Here is a 4334-nt window from a genome sequence, read left to right as displayed (position 1 = left end):
TGGGAGGGAGGACAGAGTTGTCACCGAGCACAGATGGGGCCTATTTAGGCAGGACACCATGAAACTGTGTGATAACCAAGAAGAAACATGAGAATGACAGGTAAATGTCATGGTTAAAAGTTAGCAGCAAATACAGGTCTCAGGAACCTCATACACCCTCCAAAGGGAAATAAGTTGATTTGTTTAATAATTTTAAAAAAAGGTTTTAATTTTGTTATCCTTTAAACTACTTTCTCAGGACTGAAAGCAGCTACAAGATTCTATCTGCATTGAAGAAGCCAAGCTGACATTCTTCTGTGTCTGGTCTTCACCCACATGTTCCTCGGTGCCAACAAGAGTCCCATTTGGAGAAAGACAGCTGTGAAATTTCAGCAAATTGATTTGGCCACCACCACAGTCCAATGTTTTCCTTTCTCAGTTGCCTTTACAATGAAGGATGTTATTTCTAATGTAGCTGCTGAGTGGATGATATTTGTAAGAGCAATCTCTCTTCCCATGTCTCTCTGGGCTCCTACAAAGAGTTTCTTCCTGACCCTTGTGAGCTGGTGCACAAGTATCTACATTTACCTTCCTCTTGCTCCATTGAGATTGTTTTCTCTCTAAAGAAAAAAATGTATATAAAAAGTAAAAATTGCATAAATGTACACATATATATAGAAAGAAAGAGATAAAGAATATAGATACAAAGGTTATATATGGACCATTTTATATATTATTTTATATCTAATCCCTTTATGTATATGTGTGTATATACATAATACATGTATTTATATCATACTAGAGGCCCAGTGCATGAAATTCATGCACTCGGGGGGTGGTCCCTCAGCCCGGCCTGCACCCTCTCACAGTCCAGGAGCCGGCAGTCGGACATCCTTAGTGCTGCCACAGAGGCAGGAGAGGCTCCCGCCACTGCCGCTGTGCTGACCACCAGGGGGCAGCTCTTGTGTTGAGCATCTGCCCCTGGTGGTCAGTGCACGTCATAGTGACTGGTCATTCCACTTTTTGGTCAATTTGCATATTAGCCTTTTATTATATAAGATATGTGTGAATGTATACGTATATATGAATGGATGGATGGGTAGATAATAGATGATATACACATATAGTTTATTACATATCAGATTACTGAAACTTAGACTAAATTTTTATATCTAACCATATACCATTTACAGACACAAAGATAATACCATATTTATGGCCCAGATTCTATTTTAGAAATTTTGACTTTTAACTATCAATAGTCCATACATTTCTGTCCTAAGGCTCTTTACCAGTCAAATTATAACTTATATAAGCATTTGATAAGCACTCATTAGCACTCTGACTCTCAAAAGAAATGGTGGCCTTTTCAGCTCATTCTATTTGAATTTCTGATCTGGATAACACTGGAAATTGTAGGGCCACACAGCTGCTAATCAGATAGGTTTCTTTTCAAAGGTTGCCACTGCGGTTTGAGAAGAATAAGTTACATGAGTGCACATCACATGAGGTCAGGCTGGTAGATTTCCTGCACTAGAATGTTGCATGGTTCTTAGCAAAGAAGGGCACCAAGTCTAATAAATTGGTGTCTTTGTAGGCTCACAAAGATATAACTGTTGGCTTCCTTAATATACCACAAAGCTGTTTCATTTGAGATAACACCTAAGAGAAGCAATCTTCAACCAGGTAAGTGTCCTCTTCTCTAATTTCTGTCCTAGAAATTCAAATCAGTCAGCATAGACTCTATAATCACCATAGAATTGTATTAAAATTCCTACATTATCCCAGGGAGGTTAAAAGGCTCAAGACTGACAATCACCAAGGTTTAATAAAATCAACTTAATAAAATCATGACCTACTTGGACATGGCACTTAACATCCTCTTGTTAAGTCTAACAGTAAGAGTTTTTAATGTTTCTGAGGGGTGTAAAAATTTTAGGTTAGAAGGTAAAGGCAGCAACACGAGTCAACACAGTAATATGATAAGAGAGAAAACATTGGAATATTAAATATTCAACATCATAACAATTGAATTATATGCATATTATATAGAGTTAAATATGTCACATATGCTGTGCACAAAGCCACCCACCTCCCAAACTGCCTCTTTCAAGAGTTGAAAACCGTGCCAAAACCGGTTTGCTCAGTGGATAGAGCATTGGCCTGCGGACTGAAGGGTCCCAGGTTCGATTCCGGTCAAGGGCATGTGCCTGGGTTGCGGGCACATCCCCAGTAGGAGATGTGTGAGAGGCAGCTGATCGATGTTTCTCTCTCATCGATGTTTCTAGCTCTCTGTCTCACTCCCTTCCTCTCTGTGGAAAATCAATAGAATATATTTAAAAAAAAAAAAAAAGAGAGAGTTGAAAACCAAGTCAATTCCACTCCTCCTCACAACTTCCTTAATTCCAGAGTAATGCATCTATTCACAGTGGCCCAGTGGTCATTGATTTTGCAGCCAATGCAACCTGATAATATATTACTCAGAGGTTATCACTTGGTTCCTAATTGTTATGCAGATGGTTCCTGGGCCTCATTTCTTAGCATTGAGGCTGATTTATCACCATTTCCACTACTGCCAGTTATTTTTTTTTAATGAATAAATAAATTGGGTTTAAAATTTTTGTCAATAGTTTCATAACATGCTTATACTGTTTGTCTCTTCCTCTTTACTTTTTTCTTGACACTGTGATTTATTGCTTGTGTGAATTAATCCAACTCACTCTTCCTCGACAGGTAGGCTAGTTATTGGTAAGCTAAACCTCACCAAGAAGGGATTAAATATCACGCTTTTCCCAATACCTTAAAAATAATCTTCTGGAGACCCTATAATTGACCATGATAAATGTCTGGATCAATATTGACAGCAGTGATATCTTTCAAGAAGGTCTAAAACACACAATTTAGGTTAAATTATGTCATTAGTGCCATGTTCCTTCTTTCAAGGAGTCATAATGGCCTACTGGGGGGCCTCTGTCATAGAGGCAACAGGATCCACTTGGCTCACAGAATCTCAGGAGGGTTTATTGGCTCCTCAATGTCTGGGACACCTTTGTACTCTGGGACTCACCTTACGCCTGGATTAGTGGGGGGAAAAGTCACAAAAAATTATAAATAAAATTTCCCACCCAGCTCAACATTATAATATTTCCTCCTGATGCGCTCAATTTTATTTATGCCCATAACCATAACAACCCATACCCATGAGAAAAGGAGTATGAAAGACTTTGATGGGGTCCAAGCAGGTTGGGCAGCGAGAGAAGCAGCAGTGCAGCCACTCGGCATGCCTCGGCCCTCAGGCACCCAGCACATGCCCGATCTGCTGCCACGATGCCCAAAAGGAAGGTCAGCTCTGCCAAGGGGTGACCAAGGAGGAGCCCAAGAGGAGGTCGGCCAGGTTGTCAGCCAAACCTGCTCCTGCAAAAGTGGAAACAAAGCCCAAAAAGGTGACAGGAAAGGATAAATCTGCAGACTAAAAAGTGCAAATGAGAGGGAAAGGGGGAGCAAAGGGAAAGCTGGCAGAGGGGCTGACCAGGAACCTAAAGAAAATCTCCCTGCGGAAAACAGAGAAACTAAAAACGAGGAGAGTCCAGCCTCAGATGAAGCAGGAGAAAAAGAAGCCAAGTCTGATTAATGTCATGTACCAAGTCTTATCAGTGGTCCCTGTCTCCCTTCTTATACAATCCAGAGGAATCTTTTTATTACCTGTTTTGTAAATGCAAGTTTTTTAGTAGCTCTACAAACATTTTTAAGAAGGATGGAATTCCAACTCATCCCATTGTTTTAAGTGTAAATGCTTTTTTTAAGAGGTGAAATCATTTCCTGGTTGTTTCTTCTTTGGCACAACCAGAAAATAGTGGGATATTGAATATGGGAGACTTTCATTGTCTTGGGTGTCAGCTTAACAATCCATAGATGGGGGTTGTTTTTATATCCTACGAGGGGCCCAGTGCACGAATTCATGCACCTTGAAAGGAACTGTAGGCCAAGAGGCTGTGGTAGGCACAGAGGTGGGTCTCGGTCCATCCTCTGGGCCCCTGCCTGGCCCCTCCCACCTTGGTCCCTGGTCCCCTGTCTGCTGGCAGCCCTGCTCCCACTGCCACCGCTCCCATGGGCTGATGGCGCCGGCCCCGCTCGCACCTGCTGATGGCACAGAGCGATTGGGGCTGGTGCCAGCAGCAGGTGGGAGCGGGGCAGGCACCATCAGTGGGTGTGAGTGGTGGCTGCTGCCCTGATTGCCCCTCAGGAGCAGGGGGAGGTGGAGAAGCCCTCAGGGTGCGAGTGCAGCAAAGAATCTTCAGTAACCACCAGAGGCTCGCCTCAATGACAGCAACCAGCGCCCTGCCTTGGTCTGGCAC

The 4334-nt window shown here is 42.4% G+C and overlaps 1 pseudogene; it reads left to right on the top strand.

The window, feature by feature from the left end:
• Positions 1-3306: 3306 nt before the first annotated feature.
• LOC139008026 (non-histone chromosomal protein HMG-14 pseudogene) lies at positions 3307-3610 on the top strand (annotated as a pseudogene).
• Positions 3611-4334: the final 724 nt, after the last annotated feature.

Source organism: Myotis yumanensis, unplaced genomic scaffold (genome assembly GCF_028538775.1).
Source record: "Myotis yumanensis isolate MYYU_CA2020_CCGP unplaced genomic scaffold, mMyoYum1.0.hap1 SCAF_4, whole genome shotgun sequence".
Lineage (NCBI taxonomy): Eukaryota > Metazoa > Chordata > Mammalia > Chiroptera > Vespertilionidae > Myotis > Myotis yumanensis.
This window is presented reverse-complemented; position numbering and strand designations above follow the sequence as displayed.